This window comes from Onychostoma macrolepis, chromosome 07 (genome assembly GCF_012432095.1).
Source record: "Onychostoma macrolepis isolate SWU-2019 chromosome 07, ASM1243209v1, whole genome shotgun sequence".
Classification (NCBI taxonomy): domain Eukaryota; kingdom Metazoa; phylum Chordata; class Actinopteri; order Cypriniformes; family Cyprinidae; genus Onychostoma; species Onychostoma macrolepis.
The window spans coordinates 2,329,495-2,354,772 of NC_081161.1; the positions used below are offsets into that span (position 1 = coordinate 2,329,495).

General features: G+C 41.8%; 1 pseudogene; it reads right to left on the minus strand.

Annotated features, from left to right (window-relative positions):
- Positions 1 to 3,604: 3,604 nt before the first annotated feature.
- On the minus strand, positions 3,605 to 24,322 carry LOC131543445 (uncharacterized; annotated as a pseudogene).
- Between the last annotated feature and the right edge of the window lie 956 nt (positions 24,323 to 25,278).

Here is a 25,278-nt window from a genome sequence, read left to right on the forward strand (position 1 = left end):
ACTTCACTTTAGTGTCACTTTTACAGTTTCATTGTGGTATGTAACTATTTTAGGTTTTGATTAATTTGTGCCTAATTGATATGTATTTGTATGATCTATTTATGCTCCACTGTTTAGGGGAAGACCTTCATGTTTTTTTTCAAAAAATCATACATTGTTGTACGATTCACATTGTACGAATTAAAACAGTTACCACCCCTTAATCCTTTGATGCACAACATGGGTCTAAAGTGACCCGACAGAGTTTATTTTTTATATATCTTTGCAAAAATGAATTTCATAATTCCAGAAATTCCTCAATTAACTTGTTTTTGATCATCACAAATCCTTATTTTTTATTTCTTACTTTTTGAATAAAAATAGTTTTTGTGTCACTACCCTTCTAATCCACAACATGGGTCTAAAATGACCCGTGTTCATTTCCTATGTCATTTCAGTTATGGCAGAGTGTTTCTTTGCTGAATCTCTGAAATAAATGTTTTTCTATCATTTATTATTCCAGATAGTCTTTAAATATATTTCAATTCTCAATTCTAAATATTCTTCAATTTTTTGACTTACACAAATCATTTAGTTCATTTTTCCTTCCTTACTTTATAAACAAACAAACACAGTTTTTGTATTTCTACAGTTTTACACACATGGGTGTGTGCATGTACCTTTTTTAATGCACATTTGAGAAGTAGTTTTCCCAATAGTACACATTTTGAATGTGTGCTTTAAATGAAACAACTATAATAGTTGTTTGTGGGTGCTTTCGGGGCTTTAATACTGAGAAAGTTAGAAGATTACTAAAATAAAACCCTCGGACACAGACGAGCTCTTCTTAACAAACTCCTCTCCTTTATTCTGTTCCTCTCTCCCTCCCGTCATAATAAAAGTCCTCACAACAATATCCAACAACACAGAATGGATGCTGAATTAACATTGAATATTCAACTATAACATCAGCATTAATTTATTCAACATAAACTCTTAATTAAACAACTCTGTTGAACTCTAGTTAAACTCTTGCACAACCATTTCAGCTCTTGTGGCCTGTAGCCAGAGCCGATCGTCTCTATACGCAGAATACGCAAGCTGCTTAGGGCCCCCGAAACTCCAGGAGGCCCCCTCCCTCAAAGATGTTTTAATTTTTGTTTCGTTTTCAGTCAAATCATGTAACGTGATTGTCATACAGTCTCTGGCTCTTACAAAAAAAAAAAAATGAGTTTAAAGCGTACCGAGCTGTAGAAGAGATACTGTTTCTCGAGCGCTTTCCGTGAGCGCGATTCGAGACGGACTGAAACACGGATGCGTTTCGTTCATTCTTGCTGCCTTCTTTTGCTGCATCAGAAGTGTTTATTCCTGCCTTGTAAATGCATTTAAATGTATTACATTTTTAATAAAGACATCTCTAAATCTTCAGCAGAAAAGTGAATCCCACTGACACTTTGCTGATGCTCTCCACGCTCCGTGTGATTGGCTGTTTGCTGCACGCGCTCCAGAGTTAATCACAAACTCTGGTTCATGCTCTTCATGAACTCGGTGATCCTGATCTAAACCAGGTTGGATTTGCTTGGTTTTATCAACTCTAAACCTACTCTGAAGCTCTGAGTTTGTTCATCTCGCTTCATGCTACAGGCCATTGGAGTCTTTATTAATGAGCTGATGACACGAATCCAATGTGTTTAGTGAGACACTCACAGTGTATACACTGTTGTGGAGGATCCAGAAACAATCTTGGGAAACAAAATGTAAAATATTGACAGTATTTTTCTGCACACTGTTCAGCAGATTACCAGCAACAGATTTGAGCAAACTCAGATATGACACGGTCAAATTCTGTTCAGCCTCTAAAGGTTTGAACACAAACACAGGCTTCTCAAGAGGTTGCTGTGTGATGTCTACAGAGATTGCAAAATAATATATATTTGCAATCATAGAGAAAAAAAATAAAAAATCATTGTAAATAGGTCTATACGTACAGTATAGTAGCATGTCATATATTTATTTTTAACAAATTAAATAAAATGTTACAAACATTAGTGAAAGCAGCTGCTCAAGAAGTTCAAACATCAAATTATTTCTTACAAAATGTTGTAAACACTTACATCATCAAGTGTCTTTGCCTATTTTGTTAATTAGCACAAACTGATTGTTAATTAGTCTGTAATAAACACTCAAGATTACCTTCATGTCCTTCCAAATCTGTATAACTTTCATTCACCTTCAGAGCACAACTGAGTTTTTTTTTTTTTTTTGGAAGACATTCTCTCATTAATTTTGTCCATTCATTGGAAGTCTAGACAGTCTAGGCAATAGGTTTTGTGGTTCCAGACCCAAAGTCTAATGAGTTTGAACCACATGAGGGTGAGTAAATGACGACATAATGTTAATGTATTGGTGAACTATGACTTTAACCCATTTGTGGCCAAGTTTTTCTGAATGTTTTTCTGAATGTTAATAGTGTCCTATGTGAACATGTTCTGCATGTTTTTTCCCCATTTTTATTATTATTATTATTATTCTTTTTTCTTGAAAATCATATTTGAATGTGCGGCAAATTTGCCGGTGGGAGTGTAGCTTATAATCTCTTGAATATGAAAACACAACAAACAACAAAGTGGTGGAACATAGTGCAGGACAAAGTGTAGCCATTAAGTTGCCCCAACAGGGCATTGTGTATCAAAAATGTAATTGAAAATAAATAAATAAGAATAAATAGAATGAAGAAAAAAATACACCTATATAACAAAAAAAATTATACCTGAAAGAAAATTACGCATTTTTAGGCCCATAGTTTTCAATGGCTTACTGTAGTAGGTGATTTCATAATAGTATAAATGTAAACTCATTACTTGAATTGCCTAAATTTCATCATTATAATGGAATCATAAGCTACTTGTCATAAAAAAAATAAAAATAATAATAATAATAATTATGGTCCTTGACTGATTAGAATGAAACACATCCAAACTGGATGAAGGGGCCTCAATATTTTGCCCCTTACAAGACATAATATCATAAAAGGGAGAAAAAGAGAATCTACAGCAATTAATGCCATGCTTTAACTCTTAATCTTTCCATTCTTCCTTTTGTGTGACTGACTGAAGTTTGTAAACTGCTGCTGTCTCTTGAAAACTGGAACAGCAGACACAGAGGTTGGGCGGTAGAGCTGTGGAAAGATTGCTTTCTCATCCCCTCCTTTTGACAGATTTATTCCCAATCAAATTAAGGTCTACTGTACAGTAGAGATGTCAGTTAAAGGGTTAAGTTATGTCTTAGGTGGGATAATATGAAAGCAAAAAGCACTAAACAAGACTAATAACCTTGATTTATTAACCTATCAACACAGTATACCCCATTTCCCCATGATATGTACATTTATAAGTCATTTGCAGCCGCTTGGCTATAGATCTCTTGTAAGATTTGTTTTGTTTGGATCATTCTAGAGACGTTCGTGATTATATAGATATCTATATGTCAACAAAAAATACTTATTAGTAACATGAAAACATTTCTTTGGGAGGTTTTGCCTTTGCCTGGAAGTAGGGGTTGGAAGTTGACGGCCTCATGTGACAGGAAGGAAGTGAATACCTTTTTTTTTTTTTTGTCTTGAAATTCTTTATTTGGTTGTTTGCTTGCATGTCATTGAGACATAAAACATGGATAACATCTAGAAAAATACTTACAAAAGGAAAATGACAGCTATAAACTAGTTGCCGGTGGACTGATATGAAAGAAGACATTATTTACAATGGCACTGAATGGAAATATCCAGTTATATAAGGTGTATATTCCTCTACAAATGATGCTAATTGTATAATTAATAACTGACTTATTTGTGATGGTTCTTGTTCACAGAGGCATAAAGTTGACTGCAGTCATCCTGAGGTCCAGCTGTTGCTCCTCTGATGGAAGAATAAGTCACTTTATCATCATCATAAACCTGAATGAACAGATTGGAAAGAAGTTGATCATGTTGATGAGAAGTTTCAACCCACAATTAATTCTTAATTCAAGATTTTTAAGAACTGCAAGTAAGAATAAAACAGATTAGAGAAGATGGATGGCATCAGTTGAAACAGAAGAACAGGCAAGTGTTTACTCGCCTCCTTCTTTCTGGCTTGGATTATACAGTGTGTGTTAACCTCAATATAAGTCACGTCATCTTTATGCTCCTAAACAGAAATCAATGAAAATATGATAAACCAAGCTTAAAGTTGGTAGAATATAATAGTTGGTAAAATATCTCGCTACAGGGTTTGGGTCTGGAAGTCTGTCAGAAATGAATGATTTATGACTGAGTTTGTGATTTGCACTCCTCCTTCCTCCCTCATTCCAATGAATGTATTTGTGGCCACAATGACTCTCTACATTTAAAATTGTATTCCTGGTGGGACTTCCAGATGGCTCCTTGAAAGAACCTCTCCCAATCGGTTGATTCAAATCCCCTCAGAAATTACATTTAGTAAATTGAATTTATATGTAAAGCGAAAATGGAAGGGGAGAAGCAAAAAAGGGGTAAAAGCAAAACAGGCTCGAAGCAAGAAAAAGGAGAAATAATCGAAGACATCGACGGCAGTGAAGAGAGCCACTGAAAAGATGGCGAACGGGGAAGGCTAACGTAACGAAGAAGTAGCTAACTCTGGCATAGCGGCTTTTTCGAAACAAGATTAGAGCATTCAGAGTGGATTTCAAGAACGACATGGCCGAATTTCGGCTTGCTCTTCGGGAAGACATGTGGAAGGAGTTGAATGAGTTCAGAGAATAAACTAACCAGAAAATTGAAGACCTTTCATGCAACCTGCAAGCTACCGCAGTCAGAGTGACTGAAGTAGAACAACGTACAGCTGATATCGAGGAATGGAACGGCGAGTGACGCATTTCTTGACGTGTTGGAGAAACAAAGGAAGATACAAGAAAAGATCGATTTGGAAGCTCGCTCGAGACGGAATAACCTCTGCATAAATGGAATTCCGGAGGGATCCGAGGGTAGTAATGCTGGAGTTTGTGACGAGTTTTATAAAATCGGAGTTGGGACTGCCGCTAACTGACACAAGGCTGGGTATACAGCGCTGTCATAGAGCGCTCGCTCCAAAGCCTCCCCGCGACTCACCACCCAGATCACTGGTGCTCTGTTTTTTAGAGCACAGAGTGCAAGTGCTGCATACATCATGGAGAAAAAAGGAGGTAAAAATTGAAGGAAAGAGGATTTATTTCGACCATGACTATCCCTCTGAGATTTCAAGCAGAAGAAAGGCCTACGCGGGGATACTGAAGGAGCTCAAAACCAAAGGAATTCGGTTCCAAATCCCACACCCAGCTAAACGGCACTAAAATCTACGAGAATGGCTGATGCAGCTAAAAACTTGAAGAAAAGAGGATTTTCTGTGGAAAATGTCAAAGACCTGGACTCCACATCCTAGAAACAGCAGATCGACGCCGCACAACAGAGGATCAAGAATAGATACGGGAAAAGTTGCAGAGCTTCCAACGAGTCAGGACGGAATTTTCAAGTACTGATATACCTAATAACGAGATCGTGGGGTAAATGACGGGAGTCTTAATCCTCCACGATAAAAAATGTTGATGACTGATGATATAACATGGACTTTAAGATTGGGGATAACATGGACAAACCGAATGCTTATTATGGTAAATGGTGCGGTAACAAATTTTGTAAAGTGTCTATTTGATGAGAGAACGTAGTAGATGTCATGGTAATTTAGGTAAAGGAGATCATATCTGGTTAATTGGTAATTCGTTTAGAAACTACTAGTGCATCGAACATTTGAGAGTGTTTTCTTTTGCACTGAATTGCACCTCAAATTGAAGATTTTATGTTAAACCTTGGACTTGGAAGTCTGTTGTTTTTTGTTATGTATTTTTTTCCTCATGTTAAGAATGTTTACATGTGGTTTATGATGTTTAGTGGGTTGTCATGGAAAATGTTACAAAAAGATACGTGGTTTGAAATGAATAAATGCATAGTCAGGAATATAAGGTAATAACGCTCAATGTCAATGGGTTACATAATCTGATTAAGAGGAGCAAAATTATTGCTAAAATGAAACGAGAAAGAATACAAGTAATTTATTGGCAGGAGACTCACCTACCCTCAACGGAACTCGAGAAATTGAAAAAAATTGGGTTTCCAAAATACTTACTACTCATCTCATAAATCTGGACGCAGGAGAGTCGGTATTTTGATTCCTAATACGATAAATTTTGAATTTATATCCGAAATTAAAGACAAAGAGGGTAGATTTATTTCATTTAGAGGCAAACTAGATGATAAAGATGTAAGGTTGTTCAATGTATATGCTCCGCCACGAAGCATCTAAAGATTTTTCAAGAAAATATTCAGTTTAATAGCTACATAATCGCATGGGATTCTCATATGTGATGGGGACTTAAATGTCCAACTTCAACCCAGGGTAGATACAACTAATCCCCCCAAAATGAAGAATCCAAATGCTAAAGTGGTTCAAAGGTTTCTTAAATAATTGGGTATGTTCAATATATGGAGAGTTTCACCCAATGGAAAAGCAATTTACTTTTTACTCAGCCTGCCATACTCAAGAATTGATTATATATTTATGAATAACTTAGACAGGCATAGAATTAAAATTTGTTACATAGGGATTAAGGATGTATCCGACCACCACGCCGGGGTATACCTCACCCTACACTTAGAAAATCAAAAGAAAGATACACTTTGGAAACTTAATACAAGTATACGGAATGATCCAATGATTCAGAAGCAGATCCAGAAGGAATTCGAATTATATCTCCAAAGGAACGATGATGGTGAACTGTCTCCAAGCACTCTATGGGATGCCGCTAAGGCAGTAATTTGGGGTAGAATTATTGCTCTCACCGCTTCCGCAAAAAGAAAAACAGAAAAGACTATTAAACCTACTATTAAAGTGGAAATGAAAAACCTGGAAATAAAGCATGCTAAACAGAAAGTTCCACAAATATTGACCCAATTAAATAAACTAAAACAAGAGTTGAATGGTATATACGATGAGGAAAATAGAAAGACGAATCAAATTTGCCAAACAAAGGTATTACGAAACAGACCCTAAAGCAATGAAACTATTATCATGGAGTATACGAAAACAGCAGGAAAAAAATATAATATATAGAATTAAGAATCCTAAAACACAGAAAGTATGTAACGAATTAAAGGATATTCAGGAATCTTTTGAATTATTTTACAAAGATCTATATACCCAACAAACCAGGGCAGATAACCTAACCTTAAAATGTTTTTTTTTTAGATTCACTGGACCTACCGTTAATAGGGGAAAAACAGAATGAAGAACTAACAGCCGAAATAACGTCGGAACAACTAGATAGCGCAATATCAAGGCTGAAAGCAAATAAAGCACCGGGAACAGACGGTTTTCCATCTGAACTTTACAAGACGTTCAGAGCCCAAATAACACCCATACTGCTTAACTGCTTTAATTATATACTGAGAGGTGGAGAAATCCCACAATCTTGGAAAGAAGCAGTTATTTCGGTCATCCCACAAGAAGGGAAGGATGCGAATGATTGTAGCTCATATAGACCAATATTGGTCTTAAATGTGGACTATAAATTATTTGCTTCTATCTTATCTAAGAGACTGGAGGGCATTATTTCTGAGTTGGTAGATCTAGACCAAACTGGATTTATACAAAATAGACAGACATAGGATAATTTAAGGAGAATGCTACAAAATTAGAAAATACAAGCAAGGTCTTGTTGAGTCTAGATGCTGAGAAAGCATTCGACTCTGTTGGATGGGATTATTTGTATCAGGTACTGGCAAGATTCGGCTTTAATGATAATTTTATTAAGTGTATTAAAATGTTATACTACTCACCAACGGCCAGGATTAAGATCAATGGACATTTATCTAAAACAATCAGTCTGGAAAGAGGGACACGTCAAGGATGCTGTTACAATCGAAGCTCCTGCACCACTCCCTCTCGGCCACCAGAGGGAACCATCCCCTGAATACTAACCCCATTTCGGACTCAGTTTCCCATCATCCCTCATACCTGGGCCTAATCACCTTGCCACACCTGCACCTCATTCACACACCCATACTTAAGCAGCACACTTCCATGCACACATTGCGAAGTCTTGATTTGCCTTGGCTGTCACTACTGAGCGTTTCTACCCGTGTTTGCTTTTCTGTTACTATCTCTGCTTTGGTTATCGACTCTGTGATCCCTCTCTGGTTGCCCTGATTTGGACTGTTTCTCTGGACTCTGATTATAAACCGCCTGCCTCGATTACTCTGCCTGTTTCTCCCGACTACGTCTCTGCCTTGCCTACTCTGTTACTATTGCTGGTCAATTACCCTATTCTGCCTGACTATTCTAATAAAGCTGCAAATGGATCCCGATCTGTCTGATGATTCACAACAGAAGACTTCGCCAAACAGCGATCCAGCAGCATTGACACAGCTGACAACCGAACTCACGGCTCAAGCCTCGCAACTTGCTCTGCACCAACATCAGTTGCATCGACTCACTACACTCACTGAGGAGCTCGTTACAGCGTTGCAAGGTCTGCGCATGGCTCAACCTCAAGCCGCTGCCAACCCGCCACCCATTCGAACAACCTTCCGGCCGTGCAAGCTCCCTTTGTCAACCCTCGACTCGCCCTTCCTGAGAAATTTGACGGTGACACCACTAAATGCAAAGGCTTCCTGTTGCAATGCTCACTCTTCGTCAGCCAACAACCTTCACTTTACCCCACTGAATCCAGTCGCATCGCCTTTGTGTGCTCGTTACTCACCGGCAAGGCTCTGGACTGGGCTACTGCGGTATGGAGGACTGATGGTTCAACCTTCCCTACCTTTGACTCATTCCTCCAACACTTCAAGGAGGTGTTTCAACATCCAACTGAGAAAGGAAACGCGGGTGAGCAGCTTCTAACACTCTCACAGGGCCGGAGAACTGCGGCTGAGTATGCCCTGTCATTTCGCACTCTGGCGGCACAAACCACATGGGTAGAGGATACCTTGAAACTGCTGTTTCGGAAGGGACTGAACACTGAATTGTAATCTGAGCTGGCGTGTCGAGACGAAGGGAGGACCCTGAGTCAATTCATTGAACTTTCCATCCACATAGACAATCTGATTCGTTCTCGACGCACCGTACGGTCTGCACCACGCTCACCACCCAAACCTCACAACGTTGTTGAACCTATGCAACTAGGGTACACTCACCTCACTCCCGAGGAGAGGGAACGCCGCATACAAAATCAACTCTGTCTGTACTGCGGTCAAGCAGGCCATATGAAGAACACTTGTCCCGTTCGCCATCATCGGATCAGTGCTCGGTGAGTGACATTACTCGCCGCTCAATTCAGCCTCTAGTATCAAACTACCTGTTGAACTGATTTCTCAGAACCAAGTAATCCAGACATCGGCTCTTCTAGACTCAGGAGCAGCTGGAAATTTCATAGACCGTGTGTTTGTCAGTCAACATCACTTGAAACTAAACCCCTGTAATTCCTCTCTGGCAGTGGAGGCGCTAGATGGTCGTCCTCTAGGCAAAGGAAAGATTCTCCGCCTCACCGAACCCGTCACACTGCACATCGGAACCCTGCACTCTGAACAGATCCAATTCTACGTCATACAGTCACCTAACCATCTGTTGATTCTCGGTCTTCCCTGGCTTGAACCCACGATCCTCAAGTATCCTGGAGGGAGGGACAGATTACAGAATGGGGACCAGCATGTCAAGAACGCTGTCTGTCCAAAATCATCAGACAACCCAACACAACTACGACCCTCCTCGCCAACACTCTCACCTTACCCCCCTGAGTATGCAGATCTCATAGAAGTCTTCAGCAAAAGGAAAGCCTCCCGGCTCCCCGTTCACCGCTCAGTCGATTGCGCAATCGATCTCCTGCCTGGGACTACGCCACCCAAGGGAAGGATTTTTCACTCTGTCCCAACCAGAATCAGAGTCCATGAAGACCTACATCCAGGAGGAATTAAGCAAGGGATTCATCAGACCGTCCACCTCTCCTGCATCCGCCGGGTTCTTCTTTGTGAAGAAGGATGGGGGCCTAAGACCATGCATTGACTATCGAGGCTTGAATGAAATCACTGTGAAGTTCCGTTACCCACTACCACTCGTCCCTTCAGCCCTCGAACAACTACGGCAGGCAAAATACTACACCAAGCTCGACCTACGGAATGCCTACAATCTGATCCGCATCCGTGAAGGGGACGAGTGGAAAATAGCCTTCTCTACCACTAGTGGGCACTATGAGTACTTGGTTATGCCCTTCGGGCTCGCTAACAGTCCCTCCGTCTTCCAAGCTTTAATGAATGACATCTTCCGTGACATGTTAGACAGATGGGTAATCGTATACATTGACGACATACTGATCTACTCAGATACCCAAGAGGAACACGTACGACACGTCCGATCAGTTCTCAAGCGATTACTACAACACCAGCTTTACGTAAAGGCAGAGAAATGTGAGTTCCACCAGACCAACACCTCTTTCCTCGGTTACATAATCAGTCAAGACGGGGTCGCTATGGATGACAAGAAGGTCCAGGCAGTACTCGACTGGTCACAGCCACAGACGGTAAAAGAATTACAACGCTTCCTGGGGTTCGCTAACTTCTACCGACGCTTCATCAGAAACTTCAGCTCCATCGCTTCTCCGCTCACCACTATGACCAAGCGCAACACCTCTCGCCTAGTGTGGACACCCGAAGCCCTCCTATCATTTAAAGAACTAAAGACTCGCTTTACCTCCGCACCCATCCTTCGACACCCTGACCCAGACCGCCAATTCACCGTTGAGGTCGACGCTTCAAATACGGGGGTGGGAGCTGTGTTATCCCAACGCCATGGTGAGCCCGCTAAATTATACCCTTGTGCCTTCTTTTCCGCAAACTCTCTCCTGCTGAACGGAATTATGATGTGGGCAATCGCGAACTACTGGCCATAAAACTAGCATTGGAGGAGTGGCGACACTGGCTGGAGGGGACTGCACTCCAATTTCTCGTTCTCACCGACCACAAGAACCTTGAATACCTGCGTTCAGCCAAACGTTTGAATCCCAGGCAGGCCAGATGGGCACTGTTCTTCACACGTTTCCACTTCACTGTAACCTATCGACCTGGCACCAAGAATACCAAAGCAGATGCACTCTCCCGTCAAACTGAAGGTAGAGATCTCTCTGGCTCCTCCGAAAATATCATTCCCGAAAGAATTCTGCTAGCTCCCGTTCAGTGGGATATAATGACCGAGATCAACCACGCTAATCAACAGATTCAACCTCCTCCAGAATGTCCTGTCGACCGTGCATTCGTTCCAGAACCCTTCCGTCAGCAACTGCTCACTCAGGTTCACACAAACCCCAGTTCAGGCCACCCTGGGATCTCGGCTACGGAACAACTCCTGCGGTCAAACCGAGCGTCTCAATCAAGAGGTCATTCGCTTCCTTCGCTCCTACTGTCAACAACAACAGACAGAGTGGAGTCGATATTTGATGTGGGCAGAATATGCTCAAAACTCCTGACCAAACCAGCCACAGGCATGACCCTTTCAAATGTATCCTCGGATTCCAACCACCAATGTTCCCTGGTCAGGAGAACCCACCGAGTTGCCTTCGTTACTGAGTGGCTTCAACGCAGTGAGGAAGTTTGGGACCGAGCACACACCCATCTGCTACGGGCTGTTAGGCGCCAGGAACTTCAGGCCAACCGACACCGACAATCAGGCCCGTCTACCAGCCGGGCAATGGGTTTGGCTCTCGACCGGGATCTTCGCCTCCGACTTCCATGCAAGAAACTCAGTCCCAGGTATGTTGGGCCCTTCAAGATTTCCAGACAAATTACCCCTGTATCATTTCGGTTAGAACTGCCTTCTCATTACCGCATTTCTCCTACTTTTCATGTATCTCTGCTGAAACCCGCTGGTGGTCCGAGAGGGGTACCGGAGGAGGGAGCTGAGCCGCAGACTCCCCCGCCCATTCTGGTCGACGGCGAGGAGGCGTATCGAGTGCATGAACTGCTAGACTCCAGACGCCGGGGCAGTACACTACAGTATCTAGTCGACTGGGAGGGGTTCGGTCCGGAGGAGCGATCATGGGTTAACTCGGACGACATCCTAGACCCCACTCTCACAGAGGAATTCCACAGATTGCACCCGGAGAAGCCGGCCCCTCGACCTCGTGGAAGACCCCGGCGTCGTCTGCCTCCTCGCGTCAGGAGCCGCTCGCAGGGGGAGGGCTCTGTTACAATCAAAGCTCCTGCACCACTCCCTCTCGGCCACCTAAGGGAACCATCCCCTGAATACTAACCCCATTTCGGACTCTGTTTCCCATCATCCCTCATACCTGGGCCTAATCACCTTGCCACACCTGCACCTCATTCACACACCCATACTTAAGCAGCACACTTCCATGCACACATTGCGAAGTCTTGATTTGCCTTGGCTGTCACTACTGAGCGTTTCTACCCGTGTTTGCTTTTCTGTTACTATCTCTGCTTTGGTTATCGACTCTGTGATCCCTCTCTGGTTGCCCTGATTTGGACTGTTTCTCTGGACTCTGATTATAAACCGCCTGCCTCGATTACTCTGCCTGTTTCTCCCGACTACGTCTCTGCCTTGCCTACTCTGTTACTATTGCTGGTCAATTACCCTATTCTGCCTGACTATTCTAATAAAGCTGCAAATGGATCCCGATCTGTCTGATGATTCACAACAGATGCCCCTAAGTCCCTTTCTTTTGCATTATTTATTGAACCTCTAGCTCAAGCAATAAATGAAGAATCCAAATGCTAAAGTGGTTCAAAGGTTTCTTAAATAATTGGGTATGTTCAATATATGGAGAGTTTCACCCAATGGAAAAGCAATTTACTTTTACTCAGCCTGCCATACTCAAGAATTGATTATATATTTATGAATAACTTAGACAGGCATAGAATTAAAATTTGTTACATAGGGATTAAGGATGTATCCGACCACCACGCCGGGGTATACCTCACCCTACACTTAGAAAATCAAAAGAAAGATACACTTTGGAAACTTAATACAAGTATACGGAATGATCCAATGATTCAGAAGCAGATCCAGAAGGAATTCGAATTATATCTCCAAAGGAACGATGATGGTGAACTGTCTCCAAGCACTCTATGGGATGCCGCTAAGGCAGTAATTTGGGGTAGAATTATTGCTCTCACCGCTTCCCGCAAAAAAGAAAAACAGAAAAGACTATTAAACCTACTATTAAAGTGGAAATGAAAAACCTGGAAATAAAGCATGCTAAACAGAAAGTTCCACAAATATTGACCCAATTAAATAAAGTAAAACAAGAGTTGAATGGTATATGCGATGAGGAAAATAGAAAGACGAATCAAATTTGCCAAACAAAGGTATTACGAAACAGACCCTAAAGCAATGAAACTATTATCATGGAGTATACGAAAACAGCAGGAAAAAAATATAATATATAGAATTAAGAATCCTAAAACACAGAAAGTATGTAACGAATTAAAGGATATTCAGGAATCTTTTGAATTATTTTACAAAGATCTATATACCCAACAAACCAGGGCAGATAACCTAACCTTAAAATGTTTTTTAGATTCACTGGACCTACCGTTAATAGGGGAAAAACAGAATGAAGAACTAACAGCGAAATAACGTCGGAACAACTAGATAGCGCAATATCAAGGCTGAAAGCAAATAAAGCACCGGAACAGACGGTTTTCCATCTGAACTTTACAAGACGTTCAGAGCCCAAATAACACCCATACTGCTTAACTGCTTTAATTATATACTGAGAGGTGGAGAAATCCCACAATCTTGGAAAGAAGCAGTTATTTCGGTCATCCCACAAGAAGGGAAGGATGCGAATGATTGTAGCTCATATAGACCAATATTGGTCTTAAATGTGGACTATAAATTATTTGCTTCTATCTTATCTAAGAGACTGGAGGGCATTATTTCTGAGTTGGTAGATCTAGACCAAACTGGATTTATACAAAATAGACAGACATAGGATAATTTAAGGAGAATGCTACAAAATTAGAAAATACAAGCAAGGTCTTGTTGAGTCTAGATGCTGAGAAAGCATTCGACTCTGTTGGATGGGATTATTTGTATCAGGTACTGGCAAGATTCGGCTTTAATGATAATTTTATTAAGTGTATTAAAATGTTATACTACTCACCAACGGCCAGGATTAAGATCAATGGACATTTATCTAAAACAATCAGTCTGGAAAGAGGGACACGTCAAGGATGCTGTTACAATCGAAGCTCCTGCACCACTCCCTCTCGGCCACCAGAGGGAACCATCCCCTGAATACTAACCCCATTTCGGACTCAGTTTCCCATCATCCCTCATACCTGGGCCTAATCACCTTGCCACACCTGCACCTCATTCACACACCCATACTTAAGCAGCACACTTCCATGCACACATTGCGAAGTCTTGATTTGCCCTGGCTGTCACTACTGAGCGTTTCTACCCGTGTTTGCGTTTCTGTTACTATCTCTGCTTTGGTTATCGACTCTGTGATCCCTCTCTGGTTGCCCTGATTTGGACTGTTTCTCTGGACTCTGATTATAAGCCGCCTGCCTCGATTACTCTGCCTGTTTCTCCCGACTACGTCTCTGCCTTGCCTACTCTGTTACTATTGCTGGTCAATTACCCTATTCTGCCTGACTATTCTAATAAAGCTGCAAATGGATCCCGATCTGTCTGATGATTCACAACAGAAGACTTCGCCAAACAGCGATCCAGCAGCATTGACACAGCTGACAACCGAACTCACGGCTCAAGCCTCGCAACTTGCTCTGCACCAACATCAGTTGCATCGACTCACTACACTCACTGAGGAGCTCGTTACAGCGTTGCAAGGTCTGCGCATGGCTCAACCTCAAGCCGCTGCCAACCCGCCACCCATTCCGAACAACCTTCCGGCCGTGCAAGCTCCCTTTGTCAACCCTCGACTCGCCCTTCCTGAGAAATTTGACGGTGACACCACTAAATGCAAAGGCTTCCTGTTGCAATGCTCACTCTTCGTCAGCCAACAACCTTCACTTTACCCCACTGAATCCAGTCGCATCGCCTATGTGTGCTCGTTACTCACCGGCACTCTGGACTGGGCTACTGCGGTATGGAGGACTGATGGTTCAACCTTCCCTACCTTTGACTCATTCCTCCAACACTTCAAGGAGGTGTTTCAACATCCAACTGAGAAAGGAAACGCGGGTGAGCAGCTTCTAACACTCTCACAGGGCCGGAGAACTGCGGCTGAGTATGCCCTGTCATTTCGCACTCTGGCGGCACAAACCACATGGGTAGAGGATACCTTGAAACTGCTGTTTCGGAAGGGACTGAACACTGAATTGTAATCTGAGCTGGCGTGTCGAGACGAAGGAGGACCCTGAGTCAATTCATTGAACTTTCCATCCACATAGACAATCTGATTCGTTCTCGACGCACCGTACGGTCTGCACCACGCTCACCACCCAAACCTCACAACGTTGTTGAACCTATGCAACTAGGGTACACTCACCTCACTCCCGAGGAGAGGGAACGCCGCATACAAAATCAACTCTGTCTGTACTGCGGTCAAGCAGGCCATATGAAGAACACTTGTCCCGTTCGGCCATCATCGGATCAGTGCTCGGTGAGTGACATTACTCGCTCGCTCAATTCAGCCTCTAGTATCAAACTACCTGTTGAACTGATTTCTCAGAACCAAGTAATCCAGACAACGGCTCTTCTAGACTCAGGAGCAGCTGGAAATTTCATAGACCGTGTGTTTGTCAGTCAACATCACTTGAAACTAAACCCCTGTAATTCCTCTCTGGCAGTGGAGGCGCTAGATGGTCGTCCTCTAGGCAAAGGAAAGATTCTCCGCCTCACCGAACCCGTCACACTGCACATCGGAACCCTGCACTCTGAACAGATCCAATTCTACGTCATACAGTCACCTAACCATCCGTTGATTCTCGGTCTTCCCTGGCTTCGAACCCACGATCCTCAAGTATCCTGGAGGGAGGGACAGATTACAGAATGGGGACCAGCATGTCAAGAACGCTGTCTGTCCAAAATCATCAGACAACCCAACACAACTACAACCCTCCTCGCCGACACTCTCACCTTACCCCCCTGAGTATGCAGATCTCATAGAAGTCTTCAGCAAAAGGAAAGCCTCCCGGCTCCCCGTTCACCGCTCAGTCGATTGCGCAATCGATCTCCTGCCTGGGACTACGCCACCCAAGGGAAGGATTTTCCTCTGTCCCAACCAGAATCAGAGTCCATGAAGACCTACATCCAGGAGGAATTAAGCAAGGGATTCATCAGACCGTCCACCTCTCCTGCATCCGCCGGGTTCTTCTTTGTGAAGAAGGATGGGGGCCTAAGACCATGCATTGACTATCGAGGCTTGAATGAAATCACTGTGAAGTTCCGTTACCCACTACCACTCGTCCCTTCAGCCCTCGAACAACTACGGCAGGCAAAATACTACACCAAGCTCGACCTACGGAATGCCTACAATCTGATCCGCATCCGTGAAGGGGACGAGTGGAAAATAGCCTTCTCTACCACTAGTGGGCACTATGAGTACTTGGTTATGCCCTTCGGGCTCGCTAACAGTCCCTCCGTCTTCCAAGCTTTAATGAATGACATCTTCCGTGACATGTTAGACAGATGGGTAATCGTATACATTGACGACATACTGATCTACTCAGATACCCAAGAGGAACACGTCGACACGTCCGATCAGTTCTCAGCGATTACTACAACACCAGCTTTACGTAAAGGCAGAGAAATGTGAGTTCCACCAGACCAACACCTCTTTCCTCGGTTACATAATCAGTCAAGACGGGGTCGCTATGGATGACAAGAAGGTCCAGGCAGTACTCGACTGGTCACAGCCACAGACGGTAAAAGAATTACAACGCTTCCTGGGGTTCGCTAACTTCTACCGACGCTTCATCAGAAACTTCAGCTCCATCGCTTCTCCGCTCACCACTATGACCAAGCGCAACACCTCTCGCCTAGTGTGGACACCGAAGCCCTCCTATCATTTAAAGAACTAAAGACTCGCTTTACCTCCGCACCCATCCTTCGACACCCTGACCCAGACCGCCAATTCACCGTTGAGGTCGACGCTTCAAATACGGGGGTGGGAGCTGTGTTATCCCAACGCCATGGTGAGCCCGCTAAATTATACCCTTGTGCCTTCTTTTCCCGCAAACTCTCTCCTGCTGAACGGAATTATGATGTGGGCAATCGCGAACTACTGGCCATAAAACTAGCATTGGAGGAGTGGCGACACTGGCTGGAGGGGACTGCACTCCAATTTCTCGTTCTCACCGACCACAAGAACCTTGAATACCTGCGTTCAGCCAAACGTTTGAATCCCAGGCAGGCCAGATGGGCACTGTTCTTCACACGTTTCCACTTCACTGTAACCTATCGACCTGGCACCAAGAATACCAAAGCAGATGCACTCTCCGTCAAACTGAAGGTAGAGATCTCTGGCTCCTCCGAAAATATCATTCCCGAAAGAATTCTGCTAGCTCCCGTTCAGTGGGATATAATGACCGAGATCAACCACGCTAATCAACAGATTCAACCTCCTCCAGAATGTCCTGTCGACCGTGCATTCGTTCCAGAACCCTTCCGTCAGCAACTGCTCACTCAGGTTCACACAAACCCCAGTTCAGGCCACCCTGGGATCTCGGCTACGGGAACAACTCCTGCGGTCAAACCGAGCGTCTCAATCAAGAGGTCATTCGCTTCCTTCGCTCCTACTGTCAACAACAACAGACAGAGTGGAGTCGATATTTGATGTGGGCGGAATATGCTCAAAACTCCCTGACCAAACCAGCCACAGGCATGACCCCTTTCAAATGTATCCTCGGATTCCAACCACCAATGTTCCCCTGGTCAGGAGAACCCACCGAGTTGCCTTCGGTTACTGAGTGGCTTCAACGCAGTGAGGAAGTTTGGGACCGAGCACACACCCATCTGCTACGGGCTGTTAGGCGCCAGGAACTTCAGGCCAACCGACACCGACAATCAGGCCCCGTCTACCAGCCGGGGCAATGGGTTTGGCTCTCGACCCGGGATCTTCGCCTCCGACTTCCATGCAAGAAACTCAGTCCCAGGTATGTTGGGCCCTTCAAGATTTCCAGACAAATTACCCCTGTATCATTTCGGTTAGAACTGCCTTCTCATTACCGCATTTCTCCTACTTTTCATGTATCTCTGCTGAAACCTGCTGGTGGTCCGAGAGGGGTACCGGAGGAGGGAGCTGAGCTGCAGACTCCCCCGCCCATTCTGGTCGACGGCGAGGAGGCGTATCGAGTGCATGAACTGCTAGACTCCAGACGCCGGGGCAGTACACTACAGTATCTAGTCGACTGGGAGGGGTTCGGTCCGGAGGAGCGATCATGGGTTAACTCGGACGACATCCTAGACCCCACTCTCACAGAGGAATTCCACAGATTGCACCGGAGAAGCCGGCCCTCGACCTCGTGGAAGACCCGGCGTCGTCTGCCTCCTCGCGTCAGGAGCCGCTCGCAGGGGAGGGCTCTGTTACAATCAAAGCTCCTGCACCACTCCTCTCGGCCACCTAAGGGAACCATCCCCTGAATACTAACCCCATTTCGGACTCTGTTTCCCATCATCCCTCATACCTGGGCCTAATCACCTTGCCACACCTGCACCTCATTCACACACCCATACTTAAGCAGCACACTTCCATGCACACATTGCGAAGTCTTGATTTGCCTTGGCTGTCACTACTGAGCGTTTCTACCCGTGTTTGCTTTTCTGTTACTATCTCTGCTTTGGTTATCGACTCTGTGATCCCTCTCTGGTTGCCCTGATTTGGACTGTTTCTCTGGACTCTGATTATAAACCGCCTGCCTCGATTACTCTGCCTGTTTCTCCCGACTACGTCTCTGCCTTGCCTACTCTGTTACTATTGCTGGTCAATTACCCTATTCTGCCTGACTATTCTAATAAAGCTGCAAATGGATCCCGATCTGTCTGATGATTCACAACAGATGCCCCCTAAGTCCCTTTCTTTTTGCATTATTTATTGAACCTCTAGCTCAAGCAATAAAGGGAGGATCCAGAGATAAAGGGGATCATTATTAAAGAAGACGAACATAAGATCTGGATGTATGCAGATGATGTTCTTCTATTCCTGACAAGCCCTGAATCTACCATCCCTAAATTGATGACCCTTTTAAAAACACATAATTTATACTCTGGTTACAAAATAAATAAACAAAAGACTCAAACACTTCCATATAACTTTAGACCTAATTCAGATATAAGGCAGCAATATAAATATAAATGGAATTCTTCATTGGTCAAATATTTAGGGATACAATTTACAAAATATATATCAAAACTCTTTGTCAGTAATTATGGTCTTATTTGTAAAGAGATAAAATCTGATTTTGCTAATGGACTTTGCTCCCACTAGACACGAGTAATCATTCAAATGAATGTGTTACCACGGTTACTATATCTTTTTCAGTCATTACCTCTGGACATATCACAAAACCAATTTAATAAATGGGATGGAATGATTGAGATTTGTCTGGAATGGTAGAAGACCTAGGATAAGGTTTAAGACATTGCAGTTGGCAAAAGAGAAGGGTGGGAGGGCCCTACCTTGTTTTCAGGATTATTTTTATGCTGCACAAATGAAGCCCTTACTATGCTGGTGTATACCGAGCTACGAGTCTAGATGGAAAACTTTGGAAATTACACAGATAGATACGCCTTTACAATCATTACTTGGGAATAAATAATCTAGCTAAAAAGGAACTACAGGAAATTAAACAACTGGACTGTATTCTCTGTGAAGTTGTGATTTAGAGTTATGAGGAAATTACAATTAGAAAAACAGGCTGGGGTATTAAAGTGGATAGTATATGACCCAGATTTTGAACCAGCTAGGTTGGATGAAAGATTTAAACAATGGGTCTGGAGAGGAATTACATTTTACTGCTCAGTCACTTCTAATGGAAATTTACTGAGTTTCCAGGCCATGTCAGACACATTGGGATTAGTAAAGCAGGATTTTTATAGATACTTGCAAGTTAGGAATTACTTTAATAACAAAGTAAAATGTATGGCAACTAGTGATGAAAACTTGATCACTACATTCATTAATGCATATTGAAAAGAAGACAATAAGAACGTTAAGTTTCAAAATTATATGGACATATACAAACCAATAAAAAATATACGTCAAACTATGTAAAACAAAAAGTTTTGGATGGAAGTTTGGATGGAAGAATTTCATAAGATTATTTATAACTCCCAAATTAACAGCAATACACACAGGTGAACAGAGTCGGGGCCTTTGTTGGAACCTCAGTGGCTAATTATTTTCATATTTTCTGGGGGTGTGTTCAAAAATACAGTCTTACTGGCATGAAGTGGCAGCTGAAATTGGGAAAATATTAGGGGAGGAGTTGGATTTTTCATTCATTACGCTGTATCTAGGAAAAATACCTAAAAAAGTTCTATACAGTGACAAATACTTATTAAAAATACTTTTAGCAAGCAGTTGGAAAGCCAAAACACATAAATGGTTTCAGGTTGACCCTCCAACAAAGGACAAGTGGTTGGGAATTGTATATGAAATATACTGCATGGAGAGACTTACATTTACTGTTAGACTTAACTTGGAAAAATGTATTAAGTATTGGGATAAATGGATTGTGGAAGTGTAAAACTATACTCCAAAGAATGTATGGAAATTGTATTGTCTTGACTTTGTAACACCCATGATGACCTGTTTGTTTCTTGTCCTCAATAAAAAATAAAATAAAAAATGCATTCCTGGCATTTTCAACTTAATTTTACAGCACCACCTCATACAATACAAATTATGTCAAAGCAGCTTCGCATAGATGATGAGTAAATAGCAGAATCAATAATGGAACTCAGTTATGGAGACAGTTCAGATTCTGAATGACTCTAAAATGACAATAGTGTTGTATACCACCAGTATAAGTCAAATGTTATTTTCATATTTCAAATTGCTCATGATCATGTTATTCACTTTAGAATACTGATCCAAATAATTAGCAGTTATTTCTGAAGGATATATTAATAATTGAGTCATTATTAGTGGGTTACAGTGCTCACTTTAGGATTAATTATACATTATACATTATTCATATTAATTATGAACCTGTATACAGTAGTTAGTAGTTCTCTGATTAGCTAACAGTGAACATTCGACAAAGCACCATTACTTATTAATTAATTCATTAATCAATCAGAGTTTCTTGTTACTAGAGTGTTTATTTTGTAACACCTACAGTAACTTTTTGATGCTGAATAAAAAAAGATTTTTGACATAATCTAAATTACCACAATAGATAAATATCTAGACATACTTTAGTGGGAAGGTCCAAACTCCACCTCTGAGTCGCTGTCATTGGAAGCTTGCCTGTTGCCAGATGTTGAGGAGGTCCTTTTGTGTTACAGATTTAATGCCGTCATGAACCGCAACATAGTGCTCGTTGGCTTAAATCAGGGCACCCTCCTGCATTCATAACACACTTTGAGGTGTGCTCGATCAATGAGAATAAGAAGCCCTATGATTACAATGACCATCATTTGAAGTGTCACAAATTATTGTACATTATGGGATTTTTTCATTATTGATCGTACAGAGGTCAAAATTAACATACAAATTCAATAATTATCATAAGTCTGGCAACACTGTCTCTACCCCTTTTAGGCAAACAAGCAACTCAGACTACAGAGCGGCCCCTGATGATAGAGGTAATTATAACATGCCAAAAACTACAGGGCAGTAAAACAGGGCTGTGACAGTAAAACTGTTAGAATACTGTGTTACTCATTTGTCCTGTTTAGTATTCATTAATGACAGAACATAATTCTAAAGTGTTATCAATATGTTTAATATTCTCTCTTTATTTGTGTCCATCCACTGAAAGTCTAGACAGTCTAGGCAATGGGTTTTGTGGTTCCAGAGTCTTATGATTCTGGAACCACATGAGGGAGAGTAATTGAAAACAGAGTTTAAATTTTTGGGTGAACTATGCCTTTAATATGTTAAATACACTATATCATTAAGTACTGTACACACATAATAGGAGATATTGGACAAATTTCATCTGTAGTAAGTCAGTCAACACTAGGCATCTAATAAAACCTCTGAAATAGCAGTGAATTACAGTTATTTTTTATTTTTATTTTTTTAAATAATGGTTTACTGTATTCATATAAAAGGGAGGCATTGGCAAATTCTCATAAGTAGTAAGTGTAACATTGTGAGTGGCTGGTCACATGACCTGTCAGTGCAGCTCCAGCCAATCAGCTGAAGAGACGTGACTATGTTACAGTACAATATGGCCCACAGGAAAATCACCACAGCAATTGTCAAACACAAATATAAAAATATACACAAATGATTGAAGATGAATCATATTGTTCACTTACATTAGTGCTGGGAGTAAGATGAATGGACCTGCTGACTGAATCACTGGCTCCATTATTCTTATCTGTGAACTTTAGACACGAAACAGTGCAAATATACAAACTTGTCTTCTAGCTGATGCTTTAACTAACGTGACTAATAAGAGTTCACATATTACAGCTTATAGAGCAACCTCACGGGTCTTTGGCTTTTACTTACCACAGAGTCATTAGTCCCTCTTCTGTTTTCTGAAACACAGGATATTAGGAATAGGTTATCTGAATATTAGGAATACATTAATATTAGGAATAGGTTATCTAGAAAAAACTCACCAGCTCTTTTTTTACAAATTACCCAGAGAATAACAGCAAGAAGAACAGCTGATGCAGCAGCAACAACAATCCCAATCACTGAGGGAGAGACCATATAGAGACACATTAAGAGACATATTACTATTTAACTAAAGATATAAAAACAACAACTACTGACAAAGAAATAAAATGGTAAAGCATTTAACAGCGATTGATTAACTTTATTGTCCCCAAGGGGGGAATTCGTTTCCACAGCACTGCACTTGTTTAACACACACAACATAACAAACATAATACAAAAAAACTGTTAAGATAGCACTCAGCAATGTCTGTTGTTGATGTATGTGATGGCTGAGAGAAAGCGCCTATATGAAGAACCAGTTTCCCCAAAGAACTTTTCAGTAAATAGTTCTTAAAATAACCTTTTTTTTTTTTTTTTTTTTTTACCTGAATACTGGACAGTATATGTGGCTGAGGTCTTGAGCTGATTTCTCTGTGTAACCTGACATCTCCACTCTCTGTTGTGATCCTCATTCAGGAGTGTTGTAGTCAGAGAGCTGAGACACTGTTCTGAGGAGAATATCTGAAATCTGGAGTCTGTCTGCAGATTCACACCAGCCTGATTCACCCAGATCAGATCAATTCCCTCAGAACCAACCAAAGATTCACAAGAGACTCGATCATAATATAACTGACAGGAGAGAGTCACAGAGCGGCCTGATCTGATCTCAGACTGTGAGGATGATGAAGAGACTGAAACAGAAATCAGACAGAGATTACACGACTGATTCCAGTCTTTTCAGGGACAACAATATTACTGTTTAATTCAACATATGATCATAATATTCACAGAAACACTGACCATGAAGAACATGCAGATAAACACGTGCATCAGTTCCTTGTTGTACTCCATTCACATATTGTCAGCAGGTGTAAGATCCACGATCTTCTTTTGTGACGTTCTTGATGTTCAGAGAGCAGTCAGAGCCCAGACTCAGTCTCTCATGTATCTCTGTGTCTTTCTTCTTTATTCCTCCAGCAATCAGTTCAACTACCTCTGACTGTCTGATATAGATCCATGTAGTTGATGTGCAGCCAGAAAGAGCATTATTACAGGACAGACGGACATTTTCACCAGAACTGCAGAACACATGAGTCTCTTCTGCTCCACTGCTACCTACAAAAAAGGGTGTTTTAATCTTAGATCACACTTAGTATGAACCAACCCATGCATCAGACTTTTGAGTGTGTTCAGGACAACCTGATCTCACAGAATTCCCTGTAATGACCACGTACTATTAACCCCTGAATCTGTGGTGGTATCACGGAATCGCCGAAAATTCCGTGATGGGCTCACAGAAGAGATACCAATGTAAGCCAGTGACAGGCATCAGCTGTGCTCCACGCAACTAGAAATTATCAAAAACATTTTAGGGGTCCATAGAGGTACGTCCAATGATGCCTGCAGAGCTGAATTAGGCTTATACCCACTGAAGATTGAGATCCAGAAGAGATGTGTTCAGTTCTGGCATCACCTCCATCGATCTGATCCTGATTCAGTCCGATATAAAGCCCTCCTCGCCAATGAAACCTCAGCAGAATCTCATCCTCTAAACACGCTCGCTCTTCAGCTCGTCCATAAAACCCAGCTCCTCACCGACTACAGCTACAACCCCAAAACCATTATTAAAGAAACTGACAAAAATCTGAAAGACACTCATGATGAATCTCTAAAAATACACTTTGACCTTCATAATAAACTCCAATGCTACTCAACCCTAAACAGAACCACTAAATTTGCCAATTATTTATTGATTAGACCATTAAAGAAAGACAAATCCTCTCCAAATACAGATTAAGTAACCATGATTTAGAAATAGAGAGAGGAAGACACAGACAGACATGGACAGAGCGAGAGCACAGGATCTGTAGACACTGTGATCTACAGCAAATAGAGAACGAGAAACACTTTCTGCTGATGTGTCCTAAATATCACAATGTGAGGGAAACATTTCTCCCCAGATTTGAAGCATTGATTCCATCATTTACTGAACTTAGTGATACTGAGAAAATGCCCTTCTTACTTGGAGAAGATGATAACACAGCTGCACTCGCTGCTAAATATGTATTAACCATTCACAATGTTAGATGTTAAACATGATTAACTCAAAACTGACTTACTTTATCTTTTCATTTATTTAGATGGATTTTATTTATTATTATTTATGTTATTTATGTTGTTTATATATATATATGTTAATGCTTTGGCAACATAGTGCTAAACAGTCATGCTAATAAAGCTGAATTGAGTTGAATTGAATTGAGAGAGAGAGAGAGAGAACATTTAACTTATCATGCAATATTAATTTGGTTTTAACATGGGGCACATACATTTATTAATACGCTGTCATTCACAAGCATTAAATAAAATTATCATAAAAGTATTTTATTTTTATTCAAATCTTCAGTATCAATGTGATGCTTTGTGTGAGGAACA